Below are 15,664 nucleotides of genomic sequence, written 5' to 3' on the forward strand. Positions count from 1 at the left end.
GCAGAATTGGATCTCAGACAAGTCTGCTAAGAAACGATGGGAGATATAATGTTCTATGGTTAGAATTACAGAGGATATTGTTCTGGTGCTCTTGTTAGGGGCAGAAACATGATTGGAGTGATTGACGTGGAATTGTGGGAAAGATGGGATGTTCGTTTGCAAAGGCAGAGTGGAAGGTAGTGATAGTTCTGAAAGGGTGGGGTATAGTACCCGTGGAGAAGGAACCATTAACAATTTCAACTAATGGGCCAGCAGTGCATGTTGTGTGGCAAACATTTTAGGTTGGAAAAAGGTGGGTCATATAATCGAAGTGGGCTTGGAGTCAGTGTGGGAAGAGATGGTAGGGAAGCACGGGTTTGGGGTGAAAGGGGGAGTTGAACTGAGTTTTGCAATTTTTATGATTTTCTTATACCTCCCATTCTCACTTCAACAAGTATATGTTTAAGGAGATCATTGGTATTAGAAAATAAGATGTGGATTATCTTTGCTGTCCAGGAGATCCTGGAGTAGTGAACATTTTTCTGGACTGACAGTACTTGAGGTCATTCAGCCTGTGGATGAATGGCTAAGCTATTTGTGCACCTGACACGGTCAAGCTTATCACTCTTATAAGACTTGAGGGAATGAAGATGGGGGCCAAAGTGGGGAAATGACTTGGATTAAAGAGTGTAAACATTACTGGGAATTAAGGCGTGCTCAGGTGCAGATGTATGGCAAAAGGGACCCAAAAACTAGAGTTGGAAAGTGGCTTGGGAGAGAACCTTTTCCATGGGTGGAAACAGAAGGAAGTGGGTTGGAAAGGGGATGGAAGGAGGTGAGGAATACAAAGCTTTATTGTAGATTGCATCGATGATGAACGAGGCTATGGAGTAGAGAGGCTGCAGGAAATGTAAAATTGAAGATAGTGGCTGTAAATATGAGTAGGACAGTATATAAAAGATGTTTAGGGAGGATTGAGAGTGGTGATGTCAAAGGAGAGATGAAAAAGATTGAATTCACATATAAGGCAGCACAGGCTGAGGGAGGATATCCTGGAGAAACCAGGTGGGCTTTGGAGTACGTTATTAGAGAGTAAAAATCAACATGCTAGAAGGAGATGAGTTGTTCTGCATGACTGCATTGCCACCATAATTATATGTACCTGAGCTAATTATATCTAGAACAATAACAATGCTGGAAAAATTCAGCAGGTCTAACAGCGTCTGTGAAGAGAAAAACAGTTAACGTTTCGAGTCCATATGACTTCTTCAGATTATATCTAGATTTTTGTACAAGCTTTTTAAAGTTAAATTGATTACAGCATGTTTTAATAAATCTACACAATACTGTTAAATGCACAAAGAAGTTGGGAAGAAAGTAAATCAGAGTTTGAGAATTACACAGTTAAAGGACTGTGTCCTATTTAAGTCAGAGATATGAGATGCAATTTAATGATTTTTCAATTCACCAAAGTTTCTTTAAAATTACTGAAACAGAGTTAACATTTTGAATCTGTGTGGCTCATATGTTAACTGTTTCTGTCTCCACATATGCTGCCAGACCTGAGTTTTTCCAGCATTTTCTGCTTTTTATTTAGATTTCAGATCCACTTAATTTTCCTTTTATTTTAGTCACTAGTTGTATTGCTTGAATAAAGTATAAATCATGGCATTTTTTAAAAGGGTCAGGACTTAATTTAATAGGATGTTTACCATTTATTTTAAGTTAACCCATTGAAGGGCTTTGGAAGAGATGCTTCTTTAAAATAAGAGGTGACCATGTTTCCAGGACCATAGAAATAGCATAGAATTATTGAACTACTACTTTGACATGAAAGTAGCTTCCCGGTATTATGAAGCATCTTTTGCTGGAAAAGTCTTGCTGCAAGGTGGGAATCTTTTTGTGGTAAGAGTTTGAAGTTAGCTCTGTGGAAGAGTATCACCAAATGTCATTGTACTGTGACAAGCTGTACTAAGATCGAGTCTCGCTAAGGCTCTGCTTTAACCCATGTAAGGTCCTTTCTCGGATTCCAAGGATGGAGTGCACGAAGCAAGAGGACATGCAAGTTATCTGAAAGTAACTGCAAGCACTCCTCTCTGCTGCAAATACCAGGCTTGCGCATTATTTGTTATTGAAATTGATAAAATATATTGATGTCAGTTGCTGTGCAAAAATGATTTGCATTTACCTAAGAACATAAGCAATCTGAGCAGGAGTAGATTATGTGGCCCCTCAAGCCTGCTCTGCTGTTTAATATGATTGGGGTTAATTTGCTTCAACCATACTTTTTCACCCTCTCTCCATATTCCCTTGATTCCCTGAGGGACCAAAAATCTGCCTATGACAGCCTTAAATATACACAAAGATGAAGCATCCATAACCTTATGGAGTAGAAAATTCCAAAGTTTCTCAGTTCTGAGTGAAGAAATTTCTTGAATCATTGACCCCTTATCATGAGGCTGCAGCCCCATGTTCTCGATTCCCTATCCAGGGGAAGCAACCAAGTCCCTTAAGAAGGGACCTTGTATGTTTCAATGCAATCACTTCCCATTCTTCTAAACTCTGGAGCGTATACATCTCATCATAGGACAAACCTCTCATCCCAGGAACTAACCCAGTGAACTTTTGCTGTACTACCTCCAAGACAAGTTTATCCTTCTTTAGATTTGGAGACCAAAACTGTAAAAGTGTGGTTTTGCCAAAACTCTGTACAATTATAGCAAGACCTTGTACTCCAATCCCATTGCAATTAAGGCCAACATGTTACTTGCTTTCTTAATTGCTTGCTGTACCTTCATGTTAACTTTGTGTTCCTTCTCCAAGTACATGCCAGTTTCTGAACATCAACCTTTAAAAGTTTCATACCTTTTAAAAATATTCTGCCTTCTCATTCTTACTATCAATGTGAGTATCCTCACACTTTATCACATTATACTCCATATGCTACCTGTTGCCTACTCACTTTACCTGTCTGTACATCTTTGTATCTTCCTCACGGCTTACATTCCCACCTACTTTGTAACGTCAGCAAACCTATTCTCTTCATCTAATTCAGTAATATATATTGTAAGCACTAATCCTTACAGCACTCCACTCGTTACATCCTGTCAATTTGAAAATGCCCTTTTTTTCCTTCCCTACACTCTGCTTTGACCTGTCCATTAACCAACCCTCCATCCATCTAATATGTCACCCCCAACCCTGTGAGCACTTATCTTACGTATTGACCTTTTGTGTGGCATTTCTTTGAATGCCTTTTGAAAATCCAAGTATACTGCATCGACTGGGTTCTCTTTACCCACCTAGTTAAATCCTCAAAAAAACACTAATAAACTTATCAAACACAATTTTGCTCCACAAAACCATGTTGACCCTGATAGTACAAAGATTTTTTAAGTGCATTGCCAAGAATTCCTTAATGACTTATGTTCGGCAATGTGGTTGACTCTTAAATGCCTTCTGAAATGGGCTAGGAAACTCAGTTCTCAGGGAATTAGGGATTGGCAATAAATGCTGGCCCAGCCAGCAACACCCACATTTCATGAACAAATAAAAAAAAACTGGCCCATAGTTTATATACTGTAGTGTCATTCACAATCACAGTGCTTGAGTCATTTAAACACATTTTAAACTGTTATAATGTAGGAAGCAAGCTCTTAAAAATGCCTGAAGGATCTAGCAGGGATGATCAGTTTTCTTTAAGGTCTAGTCTGTGTGGTTTACGCACAGTGCTATGTATAAAACAATGTTTTTGCGGGAGATAAAGTTAGTGTTGACATTGGTTTCATATTGTTGGATAGAGAGGCAATCACTAGTATTGGAGGGAAAGATGGGGGGGGAAGAACAGTTGATGGTAACTGACATTCCTCATCTTGTAGTCTAGACTGCCCTCTGGAACCAGTTCGATCTTGAAAACATAAAATGAACTCTGGCACAATTTAGTGTTTTGAAGGAGTAAGAAAATGTCAAAACAGAGCAGAAGTATATTAAACAATTAATACAATGGACCAAATAGACAATATTGTATTGGTTGATAAAGTTCTTCCAGGGCTCTTGAATGAGATGACAAGATCGTATGATGGGACAGGTAAATTGGATGAGAGGATGTGACTGATGGTATAATGTAGAAACAGCAAAATTACCTCAGCTGAAAGGGTAAGTGAGTGCACCCATAACATAAATTATCCTGGCATGATTTATGAAAATATATCAATCTGGTATCAATGCACAATCTAGTAAAAGTTAGTTAGTTAAAATATTTCTCTTGGAGATGGCTGCTTCCCTGCCTGCATTGAACAACAAAAAAATACAACTGGTGGCACGGCCATCAACTGTGACATCAAGGTCATGCAGGGGGAAATAAGTAAAAGACCTACAGACACCATTCCCCTGCTGCCACCAGTACCCAACTTCTCTCCACCTTCCCCGCCCCCCCCCCCCCAAAAAATCCTTTGATATGATATGATCTTGGGATCGTCGGTGTGTTCAAATGTGATATGTTACTTGTTAAGCAACTAGTATGTGGAATGTTTGAAGAAGATGCACCGAACGACAAGTCCCAAACATGCTCAATCACGTAGATAACTCCACTACACAAATTAGTTAATGTGACTTGAGAGTAAAAATTTATATTTTATAGCTCCTGATTTAATGCTTTGAATCAAAGCACATGCTTCATAGAGAAACAGACTTTGTAACACTCCAAATAGGGTTAACACATTGGTATCAATCAGAGGAATGGTGAAACTTAAAAGTTGGAGAATATGCTCGTTAAAACTAAAGTTATTGATAAGGGTTGCAGAAGAGAGTTTAATAATGCTGTGGAGTTTGCAAGTTGTCATATACCCATTATAAAAAAGGGGAGTAACATCGAGTTCTATATATTTCAATCTCAAAGCTGTAACCTGCTTTGGAATTTCCAGTGAGCTCAAGCTTTTGCCATAAGTTTTTCTGTTATGTGAATGTTAATCAACTTCTTACACATGCTTAATTATTATGGACTGGCTGGGGAGGGGGTTAATTTAAACACTGCTACTTTATCTTCTCACCGCACATCTGTAAACAGGTGTTTTTGATTTGCTTCCCCCTCTAAGAGGTGGCTTATTTCCCAACCCCTCAGTTTTGGTGTGATCCAATTTTCTATTAATAAGCCCACAGCAAACTTGAGTTAGGATGAACTCAAAAGGTTAGTTTATTTGCACACACTCCTTTGCATTCACAGAGTAAAAGAGGGATAGAGAAAAGAAAGATTTACATTGCAGAGACTACAGAGAAAAGAAATATTGTTTCACTTGGGTCCAGGGCCCAGAATCAAAGTCCAATGAGGTATTCCTTCACAGAGGCCGGTGGGCTGAAAACCAATGTGGTATAATTCACTTACCATTGGTGTTGACTTCACGTGATGAGATAGGCATGCAGAGATGAATCAGTCTTGTAGGTGATGGTGCAGAAGGTCCAGTAGAAATCATATAGATGGGGCCATATTTTCAATCTGGGCAGAGCCCCCTTTCTGTGATGACGTCGGTTAGATGGTAAAATGGTAGGCTGGGATACAAATCTGAAAGTAACTGGTACAGCAAGGCAATATTACTGGTTACACAAGCTGGAAGTCCATGTCACATGACCCTCACCCTTCCACATTGCATTTGGCAAGGGATGTGTATCCCTAATTTGAGTTCCAGAGATGGTTAAATGTCCCAACCATTAAGAATTGAAAGGAAGGTTGCGGGGCCCTTCACCCTAACAGACAAGTAGACTCCGGTTGGCCAGCCTGGGTTATGAAATGCAGATTGACTTTGTATAGTTCTCTTTTAAGTTGGTCTCTCCAGCCCACAGGGGCGTTTTTAGTGTCTCTTCAGAGATAATGAGGTGCAAGTTTCTGTGATACTGCCAGCTAGCTCCTTTTGTTTGAGGGTCACGGATAGACATGGCTTCAGCTATTTTAAAAGGTCTTTGTCCAGCTTTTAAAATTTTAGAAATAACCATGAGGATATTTATATATTGCAATGCCTTTTATTTTGAGGAGCAATGTAAGGACATCCATCCTTTAATACAGTGGTGGGCAACCTGTGACCCATCAAGGTCCTGAGTGCGACCCTTGAGACATTTTGTTGATTATTGCCCACACGTAGGGTTGCCAGATTCCACTGGTTTCCATCCATGTAGTTTTTGTCCTACTGATGTTATTAAAGTGATACACATGCAAAACAAGGGCACTTGAAGTGAGGCACGTGCTGATTATACACAACATTATGTGAGCCGTGCACTCTCTTTGCGTCCAATCAAAGTGTTGCTGTGGTTCAATCGGCACACCCTGAAAATTCTAAGTATGCAAGTGCGTTAGCAAAATTAACCTATCCCGAGAGACCATCTTGGTTACGACACCAGTGGACGTGGGAGGTTGTGCATTTTTTACGTTACTTTTGCTGGTAATTTAATTTGCCCCTAATTATATAATGGATCGTTTTGTGTTGATGTGGCGTGATAAAGGAGGAGAATTGAGCAAAATAAAAAAAAAATACAGGGGAAGAAGATGTGGCCAAAAAGAGGAAAATCAGTGATGAGGCCAGAATGGTAAAAGAGAGTTGGGAGCTGGATTATTTTGCTATTGAACAGAAAGGGAGACCATTTTGCTTAATTTACAATGAGGTGATATACAATGTTGAGAGACATTATGAAACACGCCATTCCTGTCACGTAGCAGAATCTCCAGTAGGTTCTGCCCAATGTGCTCGACAGCTTCCAAATCGGAAGGAAACTGGAAACATTTTCTATAACTCGTTATGAAATATTCAGTATGTATTAAATGTATTTACTCTTATTTATGGGGTCATGGTGAGTGCACATGCCCAATTTCAATCTTGCGGCCCACTGAGAAGAATGAGGGCCATTCATGTGGCACGCTCATGAGCCTAGGTTGCCCATCACTGCTCTAACAGGATAGAAAACTAGAGAAACAACTGGATGAAAGCCTTTATTCTCAAATATTCATGGGAAACACTGCTCCTTTTCATCAATTTGAACAATTTTTTTTTAAGCTAAAGTATTTTAAAAGCTTCTTTATATTACGGTGAGTTATGCAACATGTAGCTGAGCCATGCAGATCAGGATGTCAGGTTTGTTAAATTGATCTTTGCCTGATTGCTATCTAGTGGTTTGCTGTGGATGTTAGGTGAGTATCCATTGAGGTGCTAGCCAATTTGATTGGCACCTGAACTGGCTAAACCCCAGACACAAGGGTGTGGGTTTGGCGGGTGTGGGGAAGGGGAATACCTTGCCAAGTCTTTGGTTTCATGTTTGCTTAGGTAATGTTGATAATTAGGGAAAAATCTAATGATTACAATGCCCTTAATTATAGTGCCCACTAATTTCAGAATCAGCTAGCTAGAGAAGTCAATTTAACCCACTGCAGTACCATAAGACGTAGGAGCAGAAGTAGGCCATTCGGCCTATCGAGTTTGCTCCACCATTTAATGAGATCATTGCTGAGCTGATAATCCTCAACTCCACTTTCCTTCCTTTTACCCATAACCCTTGATTTAACTCTCAGCATCTACCCTGTCAAGCCCCCTAAGAATCTTAAATGTTTCAATAAGGTCACCTTTCATTTTTCTAAACTCCAATGAGTACAGGCCCAACCTACTCAACCTCTCCTTATAAGAAAATCCTTCCATTTCCGGGATCAAACTAGTGAACCTTCTCTGGACTGCCTCCAATGCCGGTATCTCTTTCCTTAGATAAGGGGACCAAAACTGTTCACAGTATTCTAGGTGTGTCTAACTAGTGCCTTGTATAGTTTTAGCAAGACTTCCCTATTTTTATAAAACAGAAACAAAAATACCTGGTAAAACTCAGCAGGTCTGGCAGCATCTGCGGAGAGGAGCACAGTTAACGTTTCGAGTCCGAATGACCCTTCAACAGAACTAAGTAAAAATAGAAAAGAGGTGAAATATAAGCTGGTTTAAGGGAGGGGGTGGGACAAGTAGAGCTGGATAAAGGGCCAGTGAAAGGTGGAGATAACTAAAAGATGTCACAGACAAAAGGACAAAGGTGTTGAAGGTGGTCATATTATCTGAGGAATGTGCTAATTAAGGGTAGAAAGCAGGACAATCAAGGTACAGATAGCCCTAATGGGGGTGGGGTGGGGTGAAGGAATCGAAAAAGGTAGAGATAAAACAATGGATGGAAATACATTTAAAATAATGGAAATAGGTGGGAAAAGAAAAATCTGTAGAAATTATTGGAAAAAAAGGGGGGATCAGAAAGTGGGTGGGGATGGAGGAGAGAGTTCATGATCTGAAATTATTGAAATCAATATTCAGATCGGAAGGCTGTAAAGTGCCTAGTCGGAAGACGAGATGCTGTTCCTCCAGTTTGTGTTGAGCTTCACTGGAACAATGCAGCAGTCCAAGGACGGACATGTGGGCATGAGAGCAGGGTGGAGTGTTGAAATGGCAAGCGACAGGGAGGTCTGGGTAATGCTTGCGGACAGACCGAAGGTGTTTTGCAAAGCAGTCACCCAGTCTACGTTTGGTCTCTCCAATGTAGAGGAAACCACATTGGGAGCAATGAATGCAGTAGACTAAATTGAGGGAAGTGCAAGTGAAATGCTGCTTCACTTGAAGGGAGTGTTTGGGCCCTTGGACAGTGAGGAGAGGGGAAGTGAAGGGGGCAGGTGTTACACCTTCTGCAGTTGCATGGGAAGGTGCCATGGGAGGGGGTTGAGGTGTAGGGGGCGATGGAGGAGTGGACCAGTGTGTTCCCAGAGGGAATGATCCCTGCAGAATGTCTCCGGGGGGGGGGGGGGGGGAAGGGAAGATGTGTTTGGTGGTGGCATCATGCTGGAAATGGCGGAGGATGATCCTTTGAATGCAGAGGCTGGTGGGGTGATAAGTGAGGACAAGGGGGACCCTATCATGTTTTTGGGAGGGAGAGGAAGGTGTGAGGTCGGATGCGCAGGAGATGGGCCAGACACAGTTGAGGGCCCTGTCAACTGCTATGGGTGGAAAACCTAGGTAAAGGAAGAAGGAAGACATGTCAGAGGAACTGTTTGAAAGTGACCTGCTGCATTGTTCCAGTGAAGCTCAACGCAAACTGGAGGAACAGCTCCTCATCTTCCGACTAGGCACTTTACAGCATTTTGGTCTGAATACTGAGTTCAACAATTTTAGATCAGGAACTCTGTCCTCCATCCCCACCCCCTTTTCCCCAATAATTTATATAGATTTTTCTTTTCCCACCTATTTCCATTAGTTTTAAATGTATTTCCATCCATTGTTTTATCTTTACCTTTTTAGCCTTTTTTGATTCCTTCACCCCACCCCACCCCCAATAGGGCTATCTGTACCTTGCTTATCCTGCTTTCTACTCTTAATTAGCACATTCCTCAGATAATATCACCACCTTCAACATCTCTTTGTCCTTTTGTCCGTGACATCTTTTGGTTATCTCCACCTATCACTGGCCCTTTATCCAGCTCTACTTGTCCCACCCCCTCCCTTAAACCAGCTTATATTTCACCTCTTTTCTATTTTTACTTAGTTCTGTTGAAGGGTCATTCAGACTTGAAACATTAACTGTGCTCCTCTTCGCAGATGCTGCCAGACCTGCTGAGTTTTTTTGTTTTTGTTTTGGATTTCCAGCATCCACAGTTTTTTGATAAAAACAAAAAAACTGCGGATGCTGGAAATCCAAAACAAAAACAGAATTACCTGGAAAAACTCAGCAGGTCTGGCAGCATCGGCGGAGAAGAAAAGAGTTGACGTTTCGAGTCCAGTTCTGTCGAATGGTCATGAGGACTCAACATCAACTCTTTTCTTCAGCCGATGCTGTCAGACCTGCTGAGTTTTTCCAGGTAATTCTGTTTTTGTTTTCCACAGTTTTTTTGCTTTTATCCCTATTTTTATACTCCATTCCCATTGAAATAAAGACCAACATTCTATTTGCCTTACCTATTACCTGGTGAACTTGTATGCTAGCTTTTTGTGATTCATGCACGAGGACGCCCAAATCCCACTGTGCTGCAGCATTCTTCAGCCTTTCTCCATTTAAGTAATATTCAGCTCCTCTTTTCTTCCTAAATGCATAACCTCACACTTTCCCACATTATATTCCATCTGCCCTGTTTTTGTCCACTCACTTAACGTGTCTATATCCCTGTTGAGATACTGTGTTGAAATAGTCTTAACTGCACTGTAAAAATTTTCGTGTTTTTTCCCTATGTAAGGAAAATAAATCAGCTTGTTGGTTCACAATTGGCCCCATTTCACTGGAGTGTTTATCACTGCCTTGTAAAAGATCAAAGAAACATACGTGGGACTGAGAGTACAGTATCAAATTCACTGGAGGGTGTTTGTTACAATCAGTGGATTACATCATATAATATGCTATTATATGACTAGATATTTGGCAGTAAAGTATCTTAAGGAACATGGGGTTTGCTTGCAGGAGAGACTAAATACTAAATCCAAGAGAAGGTAGTCTCCAAATTTGTAACGTATGAAAACATTAAATGTTCAGTGTAGCAGAATATTCCTTGCATCTGAACTAGATTAACACGGAGAATTGTCCCTAACATGAATTAGTACTTATCACAAATATTACAGATCTACCACTTTACACATCTGCCTCCATTAGTCTTTTCATCCCAAGCCAAGGTTGTTAAAGAATGTAGCTGCTTTAAGAGTTTACAATTGTGGCAATATAATCAAAACAGATTACTAAGCTTCACTGTCCGAGTTCGCATCTAAAAAGTGACCATTTGGGTGAAATAATAAAGGGCCATTGGTGCCTGTGGGCTTGAAGAACACCACTAAGTTTTGGTATCTTGATGGCTGTGTTGAAAAAGTAGACAAATCCCTAAAAACCTTAGCACAGACCTAGGAGTTAGTGATGCCTGGATAGGCTTGTCAAATGGCTGTTACACTAATCAGATTAAATTAGCTTTATGTAATGATTTAACCTTCAATTAGGATATCTATAATGCATAAAATTAAGGAATTAATCCTTGCAGAATCAGCAAGGCAGACATTAAACAACTGGCTGGGCACCACAAAATTTTATTGATTACAAAATGCTTTTTGGTTAAAATTGGGTACACAGCACAATTTTTTTTATTCATTCATGGGATGTGGGCTTTGCTGGCTGGGCCAGCATTTATTGTCTAACCCTAATTGCCCTTGAGAAGGTGGTGGTGAGCTGCCTTCTTGAACCACTGCAGTCCATGTGGTGTAGGTACACCCACAGTGCTTTTGCAAAGAGTTCCAGGATTTTGACCCAGCTGTGAAAAGATGTCACCGGTTAGCAGTCTGAATCATAAATAATTAATAGACAGATGCTTAACAAAATGAAGTTGTGTGGGCAATTCAGAATATCATTATAAAGCAGCATTAATGGACACTGAATATTAATTTTAGCAGTGATCAAAGTATGAGCTTGTTACAATTGTTGAGGCTATTTAGGGATACATTCCTAGATTGTTGAGAAGTCAACGGGTTTGATAGCCAGTTTATAGGATAGATTATTATTTAGATATTGGCAAAAAGCAATACTTCAAGACTTACACAAACTTGCCTTGAGTAATGTGGTTGAGTCCATCTCCTTGAACACAAGCATTAGATTCGGTCTGTCAAGTTAATGAGCCACCTTTTGGCCGCAGTTTATCATTCATTGGATCTTCAGTTTAGGCTGAACCCACTTTACAGAAAACGAACGTGATCTGAACTGGCTTCACTCTCATGTTCCTCTGATCTTGTACATTTTTCTGCTTGCAATTGCAGAGTACTGCTTCATAAATGAACTAAGTATTTTATTCCGTGTCCTAATGTGCTGTACCTGTAAAGGTGACTTTCTGCATCTGTTTGGTAAACAGAACAAAGATCAGTCAACTAACAAATTACTACTTCTATAAAGACAAAGAGAAATCTCTCAAAGATATAGTTTATTGTTTTTAAATATGCATACAAGTCACGGAAGGAAAAAAACTGAGAACGTAAGAGAACTTGTGTCATGCCTCATATGCAAAGTAAAGAATTTTCTGAATTGTACAGCAAATTTGGAAAACCCAGGCTTTTTCTTCATTCTTGGATATATTTTCTTAGAAATAAATTATAAAGCATTTTGTATCAACAATATACATAGGGAATTGAAAGTACTGGCTAGTGCAGCTTGTTAGACATTGGCTTTGCACCTCTGGAACCTAGACTTAATTTCAGCCCACAAACATATGAGAAAAATGAACTAAACTCCGTAAGATCTCAGATCTATAAATTCTGTACAACATGAACTTGCTTGGTCTCAATTCAGTTCCAAGGAGTGAGAGGCACATGATTAGGCAAAGCAGGAGTTGTTGTAAATGAGTGTTTGATGTTACTACTGGGTACTTGCTTCCATAGGAAAAGCTCCAACAACTGGACATACTTTTTAAATACAAAACTGGAGAATATTCTCACTTTTTTTTACAGGCAAATGGTCATTTTTTTTTTATCAAGCCAGAATCATTGAGAGTGTTAGCAGATGGATATGAGCTGGTTCCCCTGTCCTAAGTTTCCTACAGGTTGTCAACTACTGCTGAGTACTGATTATCCACTGCTGAAGGCATGTAACAGTCCTCTAAATTTTAAGGGGAAGTTTCCTTGCAACCACTTTAAGCTATCAGAGTGAGACCATTCAATACAGCAGCTGAATTTCACCTTTTACGGACAGCTTTAAAGCTAAACTCCATTTTAAATGCATTTTAGAACACTTCCCCAACAAATCTCAAAGACACCCTTCCAACAGTTTATAGGTACTGTTCTTACAGCTTCAAACGCCCAACATGAGCCACTGCCTTCAAGAGAAAAATAGAGAAAGCTACAGGAACTGGGTGAGGATACTTCCAATTCATTAATCTGGGTTGGATTGGAACCAAATCAAACTGCTGAGAGCACAACAATTTATTTTGCTGTAGGCCCTATCCATTTTAATCTATTTCAAACAAAATCATCCAGACCCTTTTGCTGCCAATATCCAAGATGAGGCTGGTGGCCTGATTTAATTCATGAGACCTTAAACATAGCCTGCAATCATTTCCTCCTGTCTGTATGTTGAGTAGCTTTACCTGATTTTAAGGATTAGAACAACTGTTCTCTGTTCTTTCCTCTTTTGTGGTCAAAATGCACTATTTTTGCATCCGTTAGGAAGCAGCTTCCAGGCATAGGAAATTTAAAGACATTAAAATAATGAAAGACTTGCATTTATATAACCACCTTTCATGACCATCAGACATCTCAAAGTGCTATACATCCAATGAAGTGCTTCAAAGTCTAGTCACTGTTGTAGTGTAGGAAATGCTTCTGCTAATTTGCACATCATAAACTCCCACAAAAAACAATGATTTTTTTTCTAATGTTGATTGAAATATAAATATAGACCAGGTTAGCAGGGATAACTCCCGTGTTATTTGAAATAATGCCATAGGATCTTTTAAGTCCACCTGAAAGAGCAGATGGAACCTTGGTTTAAAGTCTAATTTGAAAGACAGTACCATTGACACAGCAACATTCCCTCAGCACTACACTGGAGTGTCAGCCTAGATAAGTCCTGGAGCAGGACTTGAACCCACAATCTTGTGACCTAGAGTGAGTTATCAACTGAACCACGGCTGACACAAGACCAGGCAACCTCTATGGTAGCAGAAAGAGCATTGAACAGATCAGGCTATACAATGGAAAGTAGGTGAGCAGACTAGACTGAGAACAGAAGAGAAAAAAAGATTTTGTTTGAAAAGTCTTGATTCCTACTGCATAACAGGACTTGGATTTTTTTCTTACATTTAGGGGTTGGATTTTTAACATGGGATTGTGGGAGTGGGGAACTGAATTTTTAAAGTAGGGTATTCAAATTTATTATATGGAGACTGAGATGTTTAATAAGAGGTTTTGATACGTAATCCTACATGGCCTACTCAGCAGTTGCACCCTATGAACCTAAATACATGACCTTGCTAATATTAGTAATTAAACAAATTGTTGAGCTGTAGCTTCAGTGGTAGGTAATGGATATGCTTATTTGGTACAGAATAACACTTGCAGCATTCAAGAAAACATTTGATCAGAATGGACATGATGCACAAGTTAAACTATTAACGTGCTTCATGAACAGATTCAGATCTGGAATTAAACTTAATTGCTATGGCAGCAACACAGCATTCTGTACCAGTCTAAAAGAACCATACAGAACATTAGATGCAAATCTTCAGCTAGTACCTTTGTCTCTGAAAATCTCAACAGTTTATTTCAATCATATGAAGGATAAGGAGGGCCTGATCAAGTTACTGGAAGTATTCCACAACCACCTACTAGTGTAAAGTAATTGAAGAAAGAAATACATAAAGAAATCTGAAATGAGCAAAATACATAGGCCCAAATCTTCCAGTCAGTGTCAATGCTGAGTACATTGATGCTGCCCGTGAAGAGTTCTGTGACCTGACCCTTTTACATTTTTTCAACCATTATATTCTGATCCCAGCTGAAGCACCGAACGGTCAGCATCCCTGGAGAAGATAGTCAGGTGCAAGAAAAGATGGAAGAAGGGAGGAAATGTCCCCTTTTCATGACCTGCAGAGCTGTCATACAAAGGCAAGCCTTTCAGTAAGTGAGTGGGTTAGTGAATGCATGAGTAAGTGAATGGGTAGTGTTATGTACTCGCTAGTTAACTGTATATCTTAGATGTTTGATTTATCTCAGAGCAATGCAGAGATAATGCTGTTTAGTTACAATACTTAACATCTTAGAACTCACAGGATTTTCTATACATACATGGTGTCAGCCAGAACCCAGGTCTTTTCTGGAATCTTCTCAGTATCTTAGTTGTCTAGCTCACCAACAGGCGTAAGCAATAAAGTAAGTTACATAGATCAGAGAACAGACCAACGCACTCAAACAGGTCAATCAAACAAGTGAACACTTAATCTTTTCCTCCCTTTAAATAAAGACTTTATTTTTAATTAAATCATCCCGAGCAACAAACATACATATGTCAAGTCATTTCTTGGAGTTCAACTTGTCTGTTTTCTCTAAGTACAGAAGCTGGCTTTGAGATACAAAGGTCTCTTCGATCCATGCTTAGATGTACGAATCTGAAGTTTTGGTTCTTTGTGATCAACTTAATGAGGTGGATGATCAACATGACTCTTAGGAAAAGGAAATGTATCCACATAATGATTGTTCATGAAATACCCTAGCCTGCTCACTACCAATCGTCTCGCATTTCACTTGATACTTTACTATGATCCATCAGATAATCATTGGTATTAAGCAACCACTCAATCTGCTTTAGCCCTAATACAGCTGATGCAAGTTTGTGGTTGTGATCTGGCCTTTTGCTTCAAACCCAATTTGTAATCTCACATCATGGCTCCCTTGCGCCTGTTTGTTTATCAAAGTATGCTTTTGCTATACCTTGTTGCTTTGCGAATTCATCGGCTTTTGCTCTGACGTTCTTATTAACTGGTGTTGATGGCTTAAGAATGCTCAGTGGAATCCAAACATTTGACCTATAATATGTTTGTTGCTGTCTTTCTGGTCAGATAGTGTAGGGTGAATCAATATGTGTGAAGCAGGATGTGAATGAATTGTTTGAATGTTTTCCCATTTGACATATTGGCTTTCAGAATGTACTTGATCATCCTTCAGATTTAATTGTGGGT

The sequence above is a fragment of the Carcharodon carcharias genome, chromosome 18 (genome assembly GCF_017639515.1).
Source record: "Carcharodon carcharias isolate sCarCar2 chromosome 18, sCarCar2.pri, whole genome shotgun sequence".
In the NCBI taxonomy this organism is placed as follows: domain Eukaryota; kingdom Metazoa; phylum Chordata; class Chondrichthyes; order Lamniformes; family Lamnidae; genus Carcharodon; species Carcharodon carcharias.